The sequence below is a fragment of the Cheilinus undulatus genome, linkage group 12, assembly GCF_018320785.1.
Source record: "Cheilinus undulatus linkage group 12, ASM1832078v1, whole genome shotgun sequence".
NCBI lineage: Eukaryota > Metazoa > Chordata > Actinopteri > Labriformes > Labridae > Cheilinus > Cheilinus undulatus.
This window is the reverse complement of record NC_054876.1, coordinates 684,886-707,640: the sequence shown is the minus strand read 5'-3', so window position 1 is coordinate 707,640 and position 22,755 is coordinate 684,886. Positions and strand designations below refer to the sequence as shown.

Sequence of the window (22,755 nt, the reverse complement as noted above, 5' to 3'; positions counted from 1 at the left end):
TTCAAATATGATGTGATCCTGTGGGCCGGGTAAAACTGCACCACAGGCTGGATTTGGCCCGCGGGCCTTGAGTTTGACCCCCTTGCTCTCAACACTGTGAATGAGACTTCTCTGTAGGATTTCTGAAAACAAAGATTCTAACCAGAGCTGGCTCTGGATCATGAGAGACCATCTCCTCTTAGAGAGCCTGAGGAGCTGCAGACATGCTGTCATGTTGCTTTTCTAGAACCCAGAGTTGGACTGAACGTGTTGCAGAGACAGAGTTGGTTAAAAATAATTTTGTAAAGTTATTTATTCTGTCTTTGAGGATAAATCATGACTTTATTAATAAGGAAGAACCTCTGTTTGTGCTGCAGAATGAGGCTCAATTTGTGGTGTGGATATTATTGGGATGAACAATGTTATTTACATCTGATAAATATTTATGATGGAACGGCCCTGAACACTTACCACTGTCTACTTTCTCGCTCCTCTCTCAGCTCTGATTGGCTCAGCCTCTCCTTGGTGTTCTCTGTATCTAAAATGTGTGGAATTATCGAGATTTAAAGAGTTTGTTCATGTTGGCATACTGGAAATATCTACAAAAGTCCAGTATTGTGCATCAGCTGTGTGGGCTCTACATTAAACTGGTGAGAAGATTGTTGAACGAAAACTGACCCAGCAATCAAACAGCTGAGAGGTTAAACCAGGAGAACCAATGACTCTTTTTTTGTTTGTTTAGCTGAGGTTTGTAGAGGAATGTCAGAGTGGTTCTCAGGAATGATGGCCCATGAAAGAAAACGATTGTTCTTCAAATTCTGTCTTTTAGGTTGAGGATGATCATGATTCGCATTGAGGATGGTATTTTACTGTTAGCCACCCACATTTATTAGAAGCACAGTTGAAGCTGGCAGAGTTGACAGGTGGTAAAAATGTTTCTGTTTAAAGACTGTGGAGAACACAGGTGTCAAACTCAATCACAGACGGGGCTGGATTCTGGATTCAGGTCTAACCTGAGGGCCTGACAGAGTCCACATTAAACCAAACTGTTGACCTCAGTTTGAACCAGTAATAATTATGAGGAAAAGAAACTAGCACTGATGATAAATGAGTTTGAGATTTAAAAAGTCAAAATGATTAGTTAAAAGGCTCATAATCTGAGATAAAAAGTCAAACTTAGTTCAAAAGGTCATAAAATTAGATGTTAAAATAATGCTTGTAAAAGGCAAATTTATAAAACAGAAAGTCACAGTCATGAAATTTAAAACAGGGCACCTAAAAGGTCAAAATATGAGATAAAGGTCGAAATATTGAATTGAAAATGGTCAAAATACGAGATAAAAAGTCAAAATATTTTATTTATGATCAGGTCAGTAAATCAGCATCCTGCCTGGCCAATTAAAACAGCTGATACTCAAAAAAGTCTGGAATGGGTTGGATCTCTACCTTTGAAGAAAGAAAAGAAAGAAGTGAGAGAACAAAAAGAGGAAGAGGAGGGAACAGGAAATGTTTGAGAGGGGCTGGAGGGAACAAAGGGCTTTTTTTTCCACACACAGTTTTGGAATGGTTGCCTGATCGCAGTGGCTGATAATGAACAAGTGTGTTATGGGAAAACTACAGAAAACAAGCTGTTAAAGCATGAGCTGCTTTATACGCCTGTCTGCTGTGACTCGGCTCAGGTATCAAGGATGGTTTAACATTTCCAAGACTCATGGATTCAACAAGCATGAGACTTTACTTTTGGTTTCTTACAGAAACATAAATCACTCAGGATCAAACCTCAGTGAGTTTGTCCATCCCTAATAAACTCACCCTTACCTGCAGGGACCTGCAGCATCGACGCTGCTTTACATCATTAGTGATACAGCAAAACAAGCAGGTTTAAAAAGAGGACCATGAGAGTTTGGCTACGTTAAAAAGAACATTTACACAGAGACATGTGCAGTAAAGACATTTAGTCTTTGTGTTTTCCAACATCAGCCAGTGGTCCGCCCATCAGGTCATCAGTCCATCAATAAATAATACACCATGTGCCGATTGCAGTGGCCCATTTATGTCAAACGTGAGGTTTGGTGCTTCGGATGTACAGCACAAATACCAAAGCTGGTCTATAGGGGCGTAGCACAGGGGTGCAAAAGGGTCCTGACTACCCGGGCCCACAGTGGGGAGGGGCCCTTGAGGAGCCTGAAATGAAAAGTCTTTTTATCTATTTTTTTCTTAGTCATTAGTGTCAACATTTGTTGCTTGGCTAGCCAGTTAAGGTGGGGGCTGTGTAATATTCCTGCTCAAAAAGCTCAAAATATGAAACAAAAAGTCAAAATTAAAAATTAAAAATGGTTAAAATACGGGATAAAAAGTCAAAATAATAAATGTAAAATGTCAAAATATAAAATAAAAGTCTAAATAATAGACTGAAGTCATAATTGTGCAATGCAAAATAGAAAATATAAAAATAAAACACAAATGAATTTATTTTCCCACTTTTCTTTTTTCGAATTATTTTGTTTATTTTTTTCCACATCTTTATGACTTAAGGATATTCGATATCATCATGGCCAAGTTTACATTTTAATACTGGAGGAAATGTGCAGAGCTCACATTTTAGGGCCAGGTATAATAAGAATAGGATTTGATCGTGTGGGCCGGGTGTAACTGTACCACAGACCAGACTTGGACCCCGGGCCTTGAGTTTGACACCCGTGGTGTAGATTAATGAGAACCAAATGCATTTTTTCAACCTAAGTATCAGGCTGGAACCAGGCTATTATAGTAAACTAAAACTTACTAAATAACTCAGACTAAAATGTAAAAATCATTTTAGTTAACCAAAACTAAATAAAAACTGAGCTTTCCAAAAAATGAAAACTAACTGAAACTTAATTCTTTGCTGACAAAATTAAAATAAAATAAAATAAAATTAGAGACATAATCTCCTTAGTTTCAGTCTTTGACTGACTGACTTGGACACCCATGTTAAATCACCTGGTTTTGATTGGAAATACTTTAACCGGGGTAATTTTGGGTCTTGAGTTTTATACAAATGTATAAAGTAAAGGGAAAAGTGGAGACACCTTTTGGGTTCCCCATACTGCCAGTAAAACTCAAACTAATAAAAACTAAACTAAAACAAAGCATTTTTGCAAATAAAAACTAAACTAACAAACCAGAAGAAAAACAAATAAAAACTAAACTGAAGGAGGAACTGCTACATGAGGTGAGCCAGCATCATCCATAGTTTCAGGAGATAAGGCCCACAGACATTTAACAGATAACTCTTCATCATCTCCTCTTCATTACAGTCCCCACTGTGTCCGTCCTAGAAAGGCCAGTCTGGGGGGTGGTGGGGTCCCCTGGGTGGATTTATCGTGTCCAGATAACTGTTTAGTAGAGATAGCAGACCTGCTCCTGATAACGGGTCTGTCCTGGCTCTGTTCAGTGTCTCTGGTCTCAGTATCAGCCAGACTTGGAGCACCTGAGCATGACGCTGCTACTGATGGATGGTGTTTTTGGCTATTTTCTGGAGAGTCTCACTCAACAACTGTGTCCATTATTAACCCTGATAAAACTGGGAGCTGCTGTGACTCTGTGCTTCTGGCATGGACCTCCAGTGAGAAGCTGATTCACTCATACATTTGCACTAACAGCCATAATAATGAGGCATCTGCTGAAAGGAGATTCTTCCTCCTCCTGACTGCGTCTCCTCAGCTCAGAAAACAAACCCTGGCACTGCTCATTGTCCAGACAAACGGGATGGTTAGTGAAGAATAAAAGGACAAAGGTGGATTTCTCTTAACACAAGAAGCTGATATGTTTGTCTGTTTCCGCTGATGGGCTAAATGCTCCTCTTCAGACATGCCGGTGCCTCTGCAGCCTGCTGAAGCAGCACAGCGCATTTTTCCATCAGGAATGAATTAGCTTCAATTCTCAAGGGTACTTGCCTTTCCATTTGCCCCTCCTCCAAAGGGCACCACACAGAGGGGGCAAACTGAGGCCAAGCTGAAGCTCACAAGGAGCTTTGAGGAGAGGGTTTTCTGTATGGGGCTAGAGCAGATGTGATATATGGTCCCCTGAGAGAGGCACAGCCTCAGACTAAGATGGAGCGGGATCCCTTAGGTGTATTGGTGGTTTTAAAGCACTGAACTCTGAGAAACACAAAACCTCGCCACAAACAGCAGCAGAATGATCCACAGTCATGTTAGGCCCGGGTGATATGGCCTAAAAATCATATTTATGTATTTATGTATTTTTCTTGCCTTTGACGATAACGTTATTATATCACGGTATTACACAATTAAAAAGAGATAATGCTTTTTAATCCAAATTCAAGTGTTATTAACCCCCTTCTCCCCTTAAAACAAGCTTTTGATTGCATACTCAGTTTATCTCAAAGTATAGGAACACAGAAAACATGTCTCTAGGTTTACTTCTGTCTAACTGCACTCCAAGTTTTGCATTTCATCTCTAACCTGATGAGGTGGGTTACGCTGCTAATGACTTGAACACGTTTCCTGGTGAAGACATTCACAATTAAAGCGTTTCAGAAAAATAACAGCCACGGACTTTTATTTTAAAGAGCTTGACAGAAGTATTGTGTTTAGCATTGAGTTAGCTTAGCTTTGGCTGCCGTACTGGAGAATATGGCTAGTTTACAGCAGCTTTTCTGACCTCATTTAACATCGCAGCCTGGATCTTTGACTCACTGTGGACTTAAAAAAAGAAAGCCATAAGTTAAAATAGACTTTTAAATAGTTGTTTATGCCGTTGTAAGAGGAAGAGCTGCAGCGCTGGGCTCTGAGACCAGCCAAAGCAGCACTTAGCTTGTGTTACAGCCCCATGCTGGCTGACAGAGGCAGCTCACTGACTTTGTTGTGGTACAGCCGTCAGACTTTAAGCGGAAAAAAAGTTTGCCTGCTAACTGTGCCTAGTTACAGCGGCAAGAGTCCTTGACATTTGGTTAGTTACCTGGCTACACATAATGCTAGAGCTAAACGTGCTATTGACTAGACTCAGCCTGAGCTGTGTGTCACAACTCACTGTCTCCGCCAGTTGTGGGACGATATTAATCCCGGTTTACCGCCCACCTCTACATAGAACTGTTTTTTAACCAGCTCCTCCTGCTCCATGGTCTCTGTGCTTGAAGCCATTGTCACACTGAGGCCATGACATCCTCAACAAGCGTTATCGTGATTAGTCGGTGGAGTCCAAGTCTCTACCGTAGGCCAAATTTATATCATTTATACTGTCTAATCATTTATACTGTCTACCTCATATACCATGCACCCCTAAGTCATGTTCAAATCAGCAGAACAGCAGTTCAGTCTGAAACAGAACTTTTGATGCACAACACCAGCAGGGTCCTAAGAATGGGGTCTAGTGTGAACACATAGAAAATGTAAACAGCAACCACAACAACAACAGCAACATCAACAACAAAAACAGAAACAACTGCAACAACAACCACAGCATCAACAACAACAACAGAAACAACCACAACAACAAACACAACAGCAACAACCACAAGAATAGCAACAACCACAACAACAAACACAACAGCAACAACCACAAGAATAGCAACAACCACAACAACAAACACAACAGCAACAACCACAAGAATAGCAACAACCACAACAACAAACACAACAGCAACAACCACAACAATAGCAACAACCACAACAACAAACACAACAGCAACAACCACAACAATAGCAACAACCACAACAACAAACACAACAGCAACAACCACAACAATAGCAACAACCACAACAACAAACACAACAGCAACAACCACAACAAAAGCAACAACAACAACACACAACGGCAACACAATAGCAACAACCACAACAACAAACAGCAGCAACAACCACAACAATAGCAACAACAACAAACACAACAGCAACAACCACAACAATAGCAACAACCACAACAACAAACACAACAGCAACAACCACAACAATAGCAACAACCACAACAACAAACACAACAGCAACAACCACAACAACAGAAACAACCACAACAACAAACACAACAGCAACAACCACAACAATAGCAACAACCACAACAACAAACACAACAGCAACAACCACAACAATAGCAACAACCACAACAACAAACACAACAGCAACAACCACAACAACAAACACAACAACAACAACAACCATAAAAACAATCACAACAACCAAAACAACAACCACAAAAACAACAACAACAACAGAAACAACCTCAACATCAACCACAACAACAAACACAACAGCAACAACCACAACAACAACCACAACAGCAACAACTACAACAACAACAGCAACAACAACCACAACAACAACCACAACAACAACAGCAACATCAACAACAAAAACAGAAACAACTGCAACAACAACCACAGCATCAACAACAACAACAGAAACAACCACAACAACAAACACAACAGCAACAACCACAAGAATAGCAACAACCACAACAACAAACACAACAGCAACAACCACAAGAATAGCAACAACCACAACAACAAACACAACAGCAACAACCACAAGAATAGCAACAACCACAACAACAAACACAACAGCAACAACCACAACAATAGCAACAACCACAACAACAAACACAACAGCAACAACCACAACAATAGCAACAACCACAACAACAAACACAACAGCAACAACCACAACAATAGCAACAACCACAACAACAAACACAACAGCAACAACCACAATATAAACAACCACAACAACAAACACAACAGCAACAACCACAACAATAGCAACAACCACAACAACAAACACAACAGCAACAACCACAACAATAGCAACAACCACAACAACAAACACAACAGCAACAACCACAACAATAGCAACAACCAAAACAACAAACACAACAGCAACAACCACAACAATAGCAACAACCACAACAACAAACACAACAGCAACAACCACAACAACAGAAACAACCACAACAACAAACACAACAGCAACAACCACAACAATAGCAACAACCACAACAACAAACACAACAGCAACAACCACAACAATAGCAACAACCACAACAACAAACACAACAGCAACAACCACAACAACAAACACAACAACAACAACAACCATAAAAACAATCACAACAACCAAAACAACAACCACAAAAACAACAACAACAACAGAAACAACCTCAACATCAACCACAACAACAAACACAACAGCAACAACCACAACAACAACCACAACAGCAACAACTACAACAACAACAGCAACAACAACCACAACAACAACCACAACAGCAACAACCACGAAAACAAAAAAAACAGAAACAACCACAACAACAACCACAACAGCAACAACCACAAAAACAAAAACAATGAAAACAACCACAACAACAACCACAACAGCAACAACCACAAGAATAGCAACAACCACAACAACAAACACAACAGCAACAACCACAAGAATAGCAACAACCACAACAACAAACACAACAGCAACAACCACAACAATAGCAACAACCACAACAACAAACACAACAGCAACAACCACAACAACAGAAACAACCACAACAACAAACACAACAGCAACAACCACAACAATAGCAACAACCACAACAACAAACACAACAGCAACAACCACAACAACAGAAACAACCACAACAACAAACACAACAGCAACAACCACAACAACAGAAACAACCACAACAACAAACACAACAGCAACAACCACAACAATAGCAACAACCACAACAACAAACACACCAGCAACAACCACAACAACAAACACAACAACAACCATAAAAACAATCACAACAACCAAAACAACAACCACAAAAACAACAACAACAGAAACAACCTCAACATCAACCACAACAACAAACACAACAACCACAACAACAACCACAACAGCAACAACTACAACAACAACAGCAACAACAACCACAACAACAACCACAACAGCAACAACCACGAAAACAAAAACAACAGAAACAACCACAACAACAACCACAACAGCAACAACCACAAAAACAAAAACAACGAAAACAACAACAACAACAACCACAACAGCAACAACCACAAAAACAAAAACACCAAAACAACCACAACAACAACCACAACAGCAACAACCAAAAAACAAAAACAACAGAAGCAACCACAACTGCAACAACATAAAATACCACGACCACAACAACCACAACAACCACAACAGCAACAACACAAAATACCACAACCACAACAACAACCACAACAGCAACAACATAAAATACCACAGCCACAACAACAACAACAGAAAAAACCACAACAACCACAACAACAACCACAACAACCACAACCACATTAGCAACAACATAAAATACCACAACCACAACAACAACCACATCAACAACAACAATCCACATAAACAATCACAACAATCCACATAAACAACCAACTGTTGTGGTTGTTGTGATTGTTTATGTTGAAGTTGACGTTGAAGATCTCTCAGTGCCGTAACACCCCCCCCCCCCCACACACACACACACACACACCATCGTCAGTCCACTTTACACGGGGTGTGCCTGAAACCACTAGGCCAGGGGAGTCAAACTCAAGGCCCGGGTGCCAAATTCGCCCCGTGGTACAGTTATACCCGGCCAGCAATGTAATATCATATTATAACTGGCCCACTGGTATGAGGTCTGCAGATTTCCTCCAGTATAAAAATGTAAACTTAACCTTGATGATATCAAATATCCTTAAATCATAAATATGTGAAAAAATAAGGAATTAAAATAATTAGAAAAATAGAAATATTATTTGGACTTTTATTTCATATTTTGACCATTTTCAATCTATTATTTTGACTTTTGTCTCATCTTTTGACTTTGTCAATTTATTATTTTCACTTTTTATCCCATATTTTGACCTTTTCAATTTGTAATTTTTATCTAAATGTTTGGCCCTGTCAATTTATTATTTCAGCCTTTATCTCATATTTTGACCGTTTTGACCATTTTAAATTTCAAGTCATATTTTTGCCTCACAAACATGATTGTGACTTTCAGTTTTAAATATTTGGCTTTTAAAAGCATTACTTTAACACCTAATTTTGTGTTTTGACCTTTTGAACTAATAAGTTTGACTTTTTATCTCAGATTTTGAGCCTTTTAACTAATCATTTTGACTTTTTGAATCTCAAAATCATTTATCATCAGTGCTAGTTTTTTTTTTTTACCCATAATTTTTTACTGGTGAAAATGAGGTTAACAGTTTGGTTAAATGTGGACCCTGTTAGGCCCTCAGGTTAGACCTTGATTCAGAATCTGGCCCCATCTGTGGTTGAGTTTGACACCCCTGCGTCCGGAGGTCCCGTTTACATGAATACATCATTACAACGTCACAGTGCTAACTGCTGGCCTGGCCCGTCTGTGGCGGCAGGTTTTGCTTGTTTTTGCAGATCCCTGTGTACGGCAGTCGTTATAAAATTGTTGCTGTCTGACCACAAAACTTTATTAGAACCAGCTCAATGTAAAGTAAATGGTTCCCATGTAAACATGTTTGATCCCGATATATTTAATGTGCTTTACGTGTGTCTTTATCTCCAACCTTCCAGTTGGTGTTAGATGAGTTAGTTCTAACAGCGTTCACATTTCCTGGCCTCCCTTAAACCTAGCATTCCTTAATGTGTCCCTGCTTCTCTCTGTCATGGCTGAAATATAAATAGTTGACCCCCCAGACCTCTGAGTGGTCTGCATTCCTCAGCAGATTCATCGGACCAGCAGAGAGAGAAACTACATCCTTATGGTCTTTTTTCTGGACTTTTGGATCTGCATGTGTATTTTGTCCCAGGTAGCATGCTGATGACCAACACAGCTGTCAGGAAGCTGTCTGCCCTCTCCCCCTTCACTTCAGAGGGATGGAGAAGAGTTAGTCTGGCCTCTGTGACTCGACCCATGCATTAGACCCCTGGCTGAAGGGAGGGAGGAGCGGAGAGGAAGAGGGCTGTTTTTCTCTCAGCCACCTGTTGAACATTTTATCTTATAGCCCAGTGTTTGCTGTCAGAGTCCATGTTTGCATAGCTAATATTTTTCCTTTTCTGCCTCATCTCTCAGGGAAGGAAAGCTCTCTCTCTCTCTCAGTCGGACTGGAAGAAAAAGTCTCACATTTTCTGCTTCAGAAAAATGACTCTAACCAGGCTGATGTCATTTTTACTGATGTGGCATTTTTACACACTTTTCACAACCATAGGGGACATAACATTTTATATTTGAGGCTACAGTGTAGGACTGACTCTTGATATTCTTTGGCTCAATAAAGCACCCAATATATATCCTATTTTTATGTAAAGAAATGACAAATGCTTGTCTGATACCAGATTTCTAAACTTAATTATGATTCTATTAAAAATCCAATTCTATTGAAACCTTGTGGCAACAAAAATAAACGTCCTGGTGCCAGATCCAACAGAAGGTTGCTCTGCATTTCCTCTAGAGCTGTGCAAATGTGAGATGAGGAAAACGCATGTGCAAAGGGGAAAGTGAAGCAAACTGCACACAGACAGCTCTTTCAATGCCTTTGCATAAATGTAAATTGGGAAACATTAAAAAATACGGTCCAAATTGCTCCCTTCCTAAGCTATGTTGTAAACAGCAGCTAATTCAGAAAGGCCAGCATAGAGTCCTGTTAAAACTTACCCTGTATTGTCCTTCAGAGGCCACTGAGGGCTGAAGGGGATGTAGTTTGGGCACTTTATGGTCATGCACTCAGGCTGTCAGGCCTTTTATTTACCTTGAGGTAAAATAGGTTTCCAAACATATGTGGATTCCAATAGTCCGATACAAATAAAACAGAAACAGGACAGGGGTGTCAAACTCAAGGCCCAGGGGCCAAATCCGGCCCGTGGTACATTTACTGAATATGAATTTTATCTCATATTTTGAGCTTTAAACTCATGATTTTGAATTACAGATTGGTCTCTACATTTGCAGAATTGGCATTTGTGGATCTTTGTACAAATTTGCAGATCTGTGAACACATCTGTGGATTTGTGCACATACTTGCAACTCTATGCATTTGCAGATAGTTTTGCAATAATAGCTCCATACCTAGATGCCTAATTATTAAGACTTCTGACTGTTTAAATTGCACTGAAACATTGACAGTGTTGTATGAAAGTAGTCAAAAATGTTCCGTACTCATACGTACCATGTGTTTCAAAATGATCAAATCATTATTTTGGTGACTGGAGGTGTCTGCAAGTACAGACATCATACTTCACAGCCTGCCTTGATAAGACAAATGTGTGGGTGACATTTAGAAAAGTGGAGGAACATAGTCCAGCTGTTTTAGAGAGCAGTGAACACAGCGGGTGTTTTCTGTCGAGTCAGCAGAAAGTGTACAGATAAGCTAACGTCCAGGCTGTGAAAAGAGCATGTGCACTTTTTTCTTATCATAGTGAACCTGTTCTTTACTATGGAGGCTGACATTAATATCCTTGTCGTCCGTGTTCATCAACTTTGATAGTGAGATTCTGTTTTTCAGTTGCAGCAGACTGTTGGATTTAAAAACAGTAAATATGTTTTTACTTAGAGAATGATTTTTACATGGCTGTCATGTGATCTCTAACAACAGTAAGTGATGGAGGAATGAAAACGTTCCAAACATGTGTGCCCTCTCATCCTTTTGTCCCTGCCTACAGGCCTGCTATGTTTGGTCAGGATGATTTGTGGTGGGGTGATCGTTTATGATCCCCTCCTCTGCTGAACGGAGCATCAAGTCAAGGCCGTGTTCCTCTGGTATTCCTATTTCTGTCTGTGCTGCTCTGCAGATCTCACTAAAACAGTGGATGCTCTTTTGGAGCTGTGAAATCTAGGGTTACAAAACACCAGTAAACTACTATATTATAGTTATCACTAGCAGCAGATCAGAGTTTAAAATGTTGAGTGTCAGAATCTGCAGATATGGAGCACTTTGTGGTTATTTACAGATAGACAGTCACCTTTTCATTAGTTTTATAACCTCTATAATATCTTCAGAAGTAGATGAAAATGAGCCAAAATAATAGGATCAGAATTCCATAACTGGGTTTCAGAAACATGATTTTTCATGTTTCATGTTCTAATTTCAAAGAGGAAACATAAAAATCAGCATGGACAGCTCCTGAATGTCTGCTGTTGGCAGCGATGGCTGCGTCCTAACGTCTCCTGTAGCCGTCTTTAAGCTTCTGTCACTTTTCAGCTGGGATGTTGTCCCATGCTTCCTTTACAGTTTGTTTAAATGTTTGCAGGATTGCTTTCCCCAATGCCACATTTCAGCTCACACCATTGATTTTTGATCAGATTGTGATCAAGACTCATTGCTGGCCAGTTTGAAACAGTCCATTTTTTACTTTTCAACCATTCCTGCATGCTTTGGGTCTTTGTCTTGCTGGAGAGCCTATGATCTTTGACTCAAACCCAGTTTTCTTACACTGGATAGTAGGGGTGTAAAGGTACGTGTATGTGTACCGTACCGATTCGGTACGGGCCTCTCAGTACGGTACAGGCGTGTACTGAGTGAATACATGTGGAACAACGCTCATACACAGACAGACAACCAGGGAACAACTCACTGTCACACTGTCCTGGCAACCACACAACCACAGCAAACGACAGCAACAGCCTGAACATTCCCAGATAACAGTGTCCTGTTTAGGAACACTTTCAGAAGAACTTTTGAAAGGAGGTTGCTGCATTTTTAATGATTTAAATGTAATTTACTCAACCTATTTATTTAAATACAATTTAATTTAAAAAAAATTAAAAATTCAATTTTATTTATTTGCCTCAATTACCATATTGAAAAACGTACAGAATCCTCCTGGTAATCCTCTTATTTCTTGATTTCTGTAATCGGTTAAGGCCTCCAGTAGCAGACACATCATGGATCCTGCATCGTGCTCACCTGCTGGGAGGCTTTTCCCTGTGAGCTTTGCTTGGTTTTCTGGTGTGCATTCCCAAAAAGTTCTAGTTTTGTTTCATCTGTCCACAGAACAGTTTTCCAGAAGGACTGTGGTTTGTCCCGGTACTCTTTGGCAAAGATCAGTAAATCAACTGGAGATAACTTTTCAAACATTTAAGTCATCATTCATTGGTGGGTCCTGACAGTTTAACAAAGGTGATTCTGATTTCTGATTTGTCACAGGTGAGTAAGAAGGAGTTTTTCCCTCATTGATTTAAAGGGTGCCAATACCAGTGTCACAGCAGTCTTTCAGTTTTTCTATTTCCTCCTGCTGTAGTTTTTTAGATGTTGTTTTATCAAACAGAGCGGTCTCACTAGCTTCATCTTTTTTTCAGCTGTATACTCTACATGATGTACTTAGATTTAATGGGTGTCACTAATGGTGACCAGGACTCTGTCATACAGAAATATTGGTCTAATATATGGTAGATGACAGGTGATTGAAAAGGGACCTACAGACTGTGAGCCCTGAACATTTTAAATTGAGCCTCGAGTCTAAGACAACTACCAGACTGTCTACTTGGGTCTTGTTTTGGTTCCTACTGTCATGAACTGCTCATTATGTGCTTTCTTCAGGCAATTTGCTATCCTGCACCAAGGGTGTGTGCAAAATATTTCAATTTGCTTATTCCAGTGAAGCCAGTGCAATATTCCAGGGCAGGTGCAATACAAAACTCTCGCTGTAAGTTTCTTTATCTGGGTCACTGTGGACCACTGTCTGTCTCTGTGTACTGCCTGTTTGCTTTTCTTTGTGATGAATGTGTGATTGTGAGCTGCGCCGCACTTATGACAATAAAACTTATCTGAATCTGAATCTGAACTTCATCTCTCAGCTCTGCTTGACTCTGTAATGATAGAAACATTTTGTTTGAGAGTGGGCTTGTTTAAGACATTAACAGCTACTCTTACATGCCGTACAGTTTCAGTGCTGCTTTATGACTGTTTGTAAAACCATGCGTGCAGAAAAAGGCAGAGCAGGAAGGAATTCTCTCCACGTCTTCCTGGATAAAAGCATTCCTATGATCAAAGTTAGTGTCTGAACTGAACAGTAGCAGGAGGATTCACAGGGGGTCACAAGGCTCGCTCTGACACCACAAGTCACTAGCCTCTTCTCTCTTCAAATCCAGCCGCCAAGGGTCAGCCGTGCAGATATCTTTGTGTTAAACATACCTGAGCTGTCCTACCAGGATAAATCTAATGGCTGGGACAGGTTTGGATATGTTGATTACAGTGTTTCCTACTGGACATCAATGGTTAAACGGCTGCAGGGCCCTGTTGTTGTTGTTCACTGATACTCAGTGTTTCCATGCAGGGACAAAAAGGTGATTTATCGTGTTCAGGGGCCTCATTTATAAACGCTGCGTATGCACAAAAGAAAGCGTACGTCACTTGTAAGTCACGTTTGGGATTTATAAAAAACAAACTTGACGTGAAAATGTGTGCACCTCCACGGCAGCTCTGACCCTGCCGTACGCACAAAATCTGGATAAACGGGAAACTGACCTCAACAGTAGAAGGATCATTTCTTGCTGCATTCCCATTGGTTGGTTAGTCCAGGGGTTCTCAACCTTTTAATAAAGGTGCCAGAGACCGGGGACCCCCACTGTACCTGAAGGTGGCTGAACACTGTCATGAACATTCAAGAATAGTCATGTGGAGACAAGGCTGACCATTAGGGGGGGAAAAGGGAGATCTTTCTGGGGCCCAGCCAAACTGGGGGCCCGCAAATTCCTGGTCCATTGTAAAGTTAAGTTGTGGCATTTTATATTTAAGCTGAATAATAACCACTCTTATCAAAGAAACACACTTCAATTCTTTTGTGTAGTAAGTAGCCCTCTTTTAAAAATATTAATCCTTTTGCTGAAAACAGAATTTAAATACATGAAAAATAGCTACAATGGGTTAATAATGGCAAAAAATGGTAGGAAAGGTGGTGAAATTCATGTTTAAAAGTTGGGTTAAATGGGTTAAATGGGTTAAAAATGCCAAAAATAAGATAAAAGTGGCAAAATAACAAAAAAAGGCAAAAATGGTTAAAAGTGGTAAAAAATTGGCATAATAAGTGGTAAAAGAGGCTTCGAAAGTGGCTGAAATGGTGTTAAAGTGTCAAAAATAGGTGGAAATTTGGTGAAATGGAATGAAAATTAATAAAAACTGGCAAAAAGGGTTAGCTAAAGCAGAAAAAGTCATAAACTGGCAGATATGGGCATATCAAATCATGAAATGTGGCTTAAAGAGTGGTAAAAGGGATTAATAGTGGCAATAATGTGTCAACAGAGCCAACAGTTGCAAGATTTGGTTTACAAGTAACAAAAACAGGCCGATAAAAAGTGGTGGAAAGGGTTTAAAATGACAAATGGGTTTTAAGTTGGCAAAATTGGTGGGAAAAAGTGATGAAAATGGGTTAAAATTAGGCAAAATTGGTGTGAAATAGCAACAGTGTAATTTAAAAAATGTTCTTTGTGTTTTAAGTCATCTGGAGACCCCCTCTCAGTGCCTCACGACCCCCAATGGGGTCCCGACCCCAACATTAAGAACCCCTGGGTTTAGGCGATGTAGGTCGTAGCAGCAGTCACATTGTGAGAAGGCCTTCCACAAATCTCTGTCAGAGTTTTATCCCAGGCTATCCTTGGTGGTAAGACCGTGACGATGGCCGTCTGCCACAGTAAGACCGCTGTTTCAGAGCCACGGCAAAGATATCACCACGATTGGCCCCAAACCATAGAAGCTTTAGACATCAAGACAAGTCTGTCTGATGTTTAATACACCTCAATCAGACCCAAACAAAGAGTTCTGAGCGTGCTCAACGCTGGATGCTGACCTGGAAGTTTGATGTCAAAGTGCAAATCTAAGAGTTCAGAATGGGGCTGTTCGAGCTAAATGAGTCCTCAGAAGTTACTAACAAACAGACTTCTACTGTTCCTTTTTACTGATGACAGTCTCTGACATGCAAAAAGCTTGTCTTTTTCTACTCAGCAGCCTTCAAACTTTTAATATGTAGATTTGATTGTGAGGCATGAGGAAAGTCTTATGCTCAGTCCCCCCCAGGAGAAGCAGCCAGCTGCAGGTGTGTAGACGTTAGGATGCATGCTCCTCAGCCTTACCTCAGATGGATACAGATGGCTCTGCCTGCAGATATTGACATATGAATAGATGTACATATGGACTCTTGGTTGCTGAATGTACGCTGACTACAGATCATCTGTTAAGTGCCAGCAACCCAATCCTTTACTAATGTTGACCCCAACAGCTTGGCTACAGACCTCAGGAGGTGTAGTCTGGTGTGAAGGATGCTGCAGATGGTCCAACACTCTCCTCTTTAAGTGCTGATATCCTATCCCTCCCTTCCCTCAGGGAGGTTTTTTTTTATCCCTCCAGTTCCATTAGTTATAGCAGCTGTTTCAGCTGGAAAACTTTGACCATAGTAAGGGGGCAGAGAGAGAAAATCTAGTATGAATTCAATGAACTACAGCTCCCACTTGCCCTCTGACCTGTCTCACCCCTGAACATACACTGCCTGGCCAAAAAAAAAACTCGCCACCAAATAAAGGTCACACACTCTAATATTTCGTCGGACCGCCTTTAGCTTTGATTACAGCACCCATTCACTGTGGCATTGTTTGGATAAGCTTCTGAAAGGTCACAAGATTTATTTCCATCCAGTGTTGCATTAATTTTAATATTGATGATGGGAGAGTCTGACCACTGCGCAAAGCCTTCTCCAGCACATCTCAAAGATTCTCAATGGGGTTAAGGTCTGGACTCTGTGGTGGCCAATCCATGTGTGAACATGATGTCTCATGCTCCCTGAACCACTCTTTCACAATTTGAGCCCGATGAATCCTGGCATTGTCATCTTGGAATATGCCCGTGCCATTAGGGAAGAAAAAATCCATTGTTTAAGAGATGAGAAGTTACTCATTGCATCAGCTGGGGTTAAATAACTTGTTGCCAGCTGAAAGATAATCGCCCATGCAGTAATTATCCAATAGGAGGCCTGTACCTATTTGCTTAGTTATATCCAGGTGGCGACTTTTTTTTTGGCCAGGCAGTGTATTTAGACTTTATTAATTTAATGCTTTATAATTCAAGCAAAGAGATATTTACAGAAAAGGAAGTCTCATTGCAGACAGACTTTACATATTTTCTCTCCAGGTGCCGGTGTGTATTTAGAACTTTGCACAGGCTTGGTGATCATTTGTTCATTTTCTCTGGTCCTGTAGATGTTTTTTAGTCTGTATTCTAGTAGCTTCTTTCAGAGATATGACTCTTCTCATGCAGCTTTTCTTCACACTGACTGTTGTTTTTGTAGCAGACAGGGAAAGAGATAACCTTGCAGAGCAGATGAATACGCCCCTTTCCTTATTATTCCCTGGTGAATCCATCTTGCAAAACTCCCGTCTGAACCATTTGGGCCCGGTTACAAAGTGACAGGACCAATCAGCAACGAGGGGCAGTACTTTCAGGCGCGGCGGAGTCGTGACGTAAACGAGCAGCAACAAGAGGCCTTTGCAATTATGGCGGAAGAGATTAGTGTGGATGCTGCTAAAGCGCCAGTTTTGTCAGAACTTGACGACATTTCTTCGTTAAAAGAAGAACAAAGAACAGCAGTGAGTTGTTTTCTTTTCAAAACCGACAAAAGTCGTGTACTGACATGTCTACAGTAGCCATGATTCGCATTATTCCTCGGTAGCTGCACACGTGCACCTCAGTCGTGGCTATGTCACGTGTTTTGTTGCTCTGATAGGCCTGTATAGATGTGACAGACAGAATGTTCATCCAATCACACTCCGAGTTTTTTCAAATTCTCTGTGCCAATACGCTTAGTATTGAAGGTTTTCAGGTGTGCCAGGTTAGCAAAGAGAGGATCCCTGCTGTAATCACAGTGAGAGCGTGCTTCATCAGACTGTAGGCACCAGAGAGCTGTGAGTGCAGAGAAACACAGGCACATTCTGGAGAAATCAGGAGTGTTTGAAACAAATTCAAGTTTTTGTGGGGGTAGAATGTCCTACCATCATGTTAAGCTGTGGTCTTCCTGAATCAGAGCTACGAGATCCTCTCTGTGTTCAGTGTTTCTTCTGCCAAAGACTGCCCTTCACTACTTTTGGACGGAGTTTCCCTCCTGATTCAAAGTTGCCCAACTCTCCTGAACCCCATCTTATTCCATATTTAGGGCTGAACCATTTAAAAGAATCGAATTGCATTTTATTTCTACAATATTGTGATTAAATGTGTGATTATTTAGGTTCCTTGTTTTATCTGTTGTTCAGCAAACATAAGCAAGAAATCATCTATATTATAAACTAGGGCTGAATTTAGAAACAATATTTTATTGTGCTTTTGGCTCAAATTTGGTATCAATTTCTATTTTGCAGGGGATGATCATTTCTCATATTCTCATTTTGATGAAGAAAAATAAATGCATGAGCAAGAAAAGGATTTTTGTAAAAAGTAAATAAAAAGAAACTTGAATGTTTGAGTATTGTGTGAAGCATAAAAAAACAAAAACATTGCATCAAACTGATATTTCGACACTTTTCAGGTTAAAGTGATATTGCACCTTGTGCGATTTGTAAATTGCAGCATGCCAAATTGCGATTCCCCAGCCCTAACTAAAACTAAAAAGGATAAAAATAACTAAAATGTGACTAAAACTGAAATGCATTTCCTTTAAAGACTAAAATTAAAAATAGCTGCCAAAATGAACACTGATCTGCAGGTGATGTTGCCTGCATGTGTCCTACACAGACAGCCAGGTTTTCTAATAGAGAGCATCATAAACTAGAGAAATATCTGCTCTAACTCTCCTATTATGCACCCAGGTCATGCAGATCACCTGTGAGTATCTGCAGCTGATCAGACAGAGGAAGAGAAGGTCGAGCATCCCTCCTGTTAATGTCTGAGAAAGAGAGACATCTAATGTCAAATATAAACCTGAACAGACTTTATGCAGGTTCTTCTGTTGATGTTATTCTGAGCTCTGTAAATGTTGGATCATTCTGCATCCACAACAACCTTCCTCACACATCCACGTGGCAGAGGCTCCACGGTAATAGAGATGCAACGGTATGGGCTGGGCAATTAATCGCGAATGAGATTAAACTGAATTATGGCCTCCTGCAATTTACAAATTGCACAAGGTGCAGTATTTCTTTAACCTGGAATTTGTGTCAAAATACCAGTTTACATTTTCTTTTTGCAGCAGAGACATCATAATTTACATATGCAATCATTTTGGTGGTATATTTCTAGAGTAATGTACAAAAAAATCCTATTTTCCTCATTTTTGTATGTTTTTCATATTCTTTCAAAATTGTCCAGCTCTAGTTTAATCTAGTAATGTGTTGGTTATAGAATAGAATGAATTATTGCTTGTTTTTGTAGGAAAATACATGACATGAGGAACTTAAGAAATAATCGCATATTTAATCGCAGTTGCAATATTGGGTAAAAAAATCGGAATCAGATTATTTTCCCAAATTGTTCAGCCAAATTTAGTCGATGACAACTCAAAACATTTTAGTCTAGTTTTAGTCCATAAAAGTCCTCACATTTTAGTCTTTACTTTTAGTCCAAGCATTTATTCTCTTGTCTAAATCTGGTACCAAATCATGGTAGTGTGTTCTCTGCCAAACCTGGGGTCCCTGCTTTCTACAGCTGAGAGGCAGAATAGATACACCTGCATTGTTTTTTGACAGATTTACACACAGTGGAGAAATATAACAGATTTAGAATGTCCAACGAAAACTAAATTACATTTTAGTCTAGTTTTAGTAATCACAGATGTATTTTTGTTGGTCTTAGTCTAGTTTTAGTCATCACAGATCTATTTTTGTTAGTCTTAGTCTAGTTTTAGTCATCACAGATGTATTTTTGTTAGTCTTAGTCTAGTTTTAGTCATCACAGATGTATTTTTGTTAGTCTTAGTCTAGTTTTAGTCATCACAGATGTATTTTTGTTAGTCTTAGTCTAGTTTTAGTCATCACAGATGTATTTTTGTTAGTCTTAGTCTAGTTTTAGTCATCACAGATGTATTTTTGTTAGTCTTAGTCTAGTTTTAGTCATCACAGATGTATTTTTATTAGTCTTAGTCTAGTTTTAGTCATCACAGATGTATTTTTATTAGTCTTAGTCTAGTTTTAGTCATCACAGATGTATTTTTGTTCGTCTTAGTCTAGTTTTAGTCATCACAGATGTATTTTTGTTCGTCTTAGTTTAGTAATCACAGATGTATTTTTGTTAGTCTTAGTCTAGTTTTAGTCATCACAGATGTATTTTTGTTAGTCTTAGTCTAGTTTTAGTCATCACAGATGTATTTTTGTTAGTCTTAGTCTAGTTTTAGTCATCACAGATGTATTTTTGTTAGTCTTAGTCTAGTTTTAGTCATCACAGATGTATTTTTGTTAGTCTTAGTCTAGTTTTAGTCATCACAGATGTATTTTTGTTCGTCTTAGTTTAGTAATCACAGATGTATTTTTGTTAGTCTTAGTCTAGTTTTAGTCATCACAGATGTATTTTTGTTAGTCTTAGTCTAGTTTTGTCATGGAAAAAAAGACTGTTGACAAACATTTCTAGTCATAGTTTTAGTTGACAAAATTAACACTGCTGCAGAATGCAATGTACATGTCATTGTTTTGTTTTCATGTTTTCCTTTAGAAATGTCTGTAAATTTGAGAACATCCCAGTACTCTCTTAGTGAAAATGCATCACACCAAACACTGACGTCATAAATAGTTTCTCTATTCCATCAATAGTCTCTCATTTTGACACAAAGGAGGCTGAAGATCCCTGAACGTTCTTTTAAAATGTCTCCTGAACGCCTCTGTACTCGTGAGTAAAGAGGCGTTTTGTCAGAGCTTCCAGGGTAAACAGTATCATGGCTCCAGGACAGAGAGGGTCCAGGCCTCATGTTTGTCAAAGGGGTTTTTCTGGTCTGGCTGGAAGGAGTCTGTTTGCAGTCCTCTCTACTTGTATGTAGAGCAAACACTCAAAAATTTTCATATTATTAGACCAAATGATCACACAGACAGTATTACTGTAGGAGATAGTTCTGTACAATTAGCTGGTGATATCTAAAAGGTAGAACTTTAATGATTTGGATGATTTAATCCCAAGATAAAATAAAATCCTTCCAGTTCAGTTGTTAGTGAGACTGTAGTCTGTTTGGTTGGAGAAACTCCACCTTTAGTTTCTTTCTAATTCTGAAGCAGAGATACTTGGTGATATTTGTTAATCTGAAGAGTCAAACTGAAGACTTTCCTTTTAGATTCAGTCAATTATTTTGGCTTTAACTAAACGACATTCAGTAAGGCGATGCACCCTAATGTTTCACTGTCAGACTAAATGAAAATACCCTGATATGACACTTTTATTTCTAATTGATTGGTTGTATTCTTTTATAAATCTGGCCTCAGTAAAAGAATAAAGACAGAAACGTTAGGGTGTTTGAGGATCACTCCAATGAATGGTTTAGTGATGTTGGCTTCCTCCTAATCTCCAGACCAGCATTAAGTTCTGATGCCACACATTTAAGGAATATGTGAACAGGTTGTAACAAGCCTTGAATTGGACAATGCCCCTTTGTTCGCTGCGGGGCAAACTGGGCTCAGAGTTGGACCTAAAGTGATCCGGTGTGTAGCTGGCCTATGTCAGCCCCGACTGAAGGCTCAAGGTCAGGTATGAAGCCTGAAATGTGGATGAGCAAACCTCGGACAGCAGCTGCAGTCCTGCAGGTTGTGACCTCATCTCTCTGGAATGAGCACAATCTGAACACACTTGTTCTGCTTGTTTACCTGAAATCTGAAAAAGCGTGAAGGCCTTAGTGTCCTCCACTCCTCTCTGACCTCCATCCATCTGTCTTCTCTCCTCCCACACTGCAGAGGAATCGTCTGTGCCACGGTGATAATGGCTCCAGCTGAAAGAGGAAATGGTTTGGTTTTGTTGTTTCAATGGGAGCTTGGCGTGCTCTCCTGGGACTCACATGCTCTGACAATAGTGGAGAGTATCTAAACAGCTTCTTCAGGACATCTGAAGACCTGGGATCATGTGGATTTACTTTTTGTTCCTCTCTGTCAGTTCCACAAGTGCCTTCACTATGATAATATCTTTGACTTCATCTCTCCAGGTTTAGTTGATTGAGCTTAAAAGCAGCAGCACTGAGGACAAAGCTCCTGCTGAACCTCTGTCCCCTGGTTCTCTGGTCTGGCTGCAGCTCACCTGAGTCCAGCTCACCTGAGTCTGCTCTAATCAGAGCGTGCCGTTCGAGTGTCAAACTCAATCCCAGCCAGGGCTAGAATCTAGATTTAGGTCTAACCTGAGGGCCAAACAGGGTTTTTTAACCAAAAACTTTCAACTTCATTTTCACCAGTGATGAATTATGGGAAGTAAAAAACAACGTAGCTCTGATGATAAACACCATAAACATCAACATAAAAAAAGTGAAAATGATCAGTTTAAAGGCTCAAAGTGTGAAGTTAAAAGGCAAACGTATCAGTTCAAAAGGTCAAAACACAAAATAAAAAGAAAAAAAGAATAGAAAAAATAATATATAAATGATATATATATATATAAATATATATATGAAAATGAAAGTCAAAATCATCATCTATATCTATATATCATATATATATTTTTAGATTTATTTTGGGCATTTTTGTGCCTTTATTTGATCAAGGAAGAAGGTGGATAGAGTCAGAAACAGGGACAAGAGCAGGGGAGAGACATGTGCCTCAGGCCGGGCCTTGAGTTTGACACCCCTCCGTTAGAGACACACTCTTTTCCCTCTTTTCCTCCTGTCCATGATGAGTTCGTGGGGTTTTGCTGATTTAGTTTGG

General features: G+C 39.7%; 1 protein-coding gene across 1 annotated transcript in view; it reads left to right on the top strand.

Annotated features, from left to right (window-relative positions):
• alcama (activated leukocyte cell adhesion molecule a) overlaps positions 1-22,755 on the top strand; it is a 65,186-nt gene that overhangs the window by 19,525 nt on the left and 22,906 nt on the right. The gene's annotated exons all lie outside the window — the stretch shown is intronic.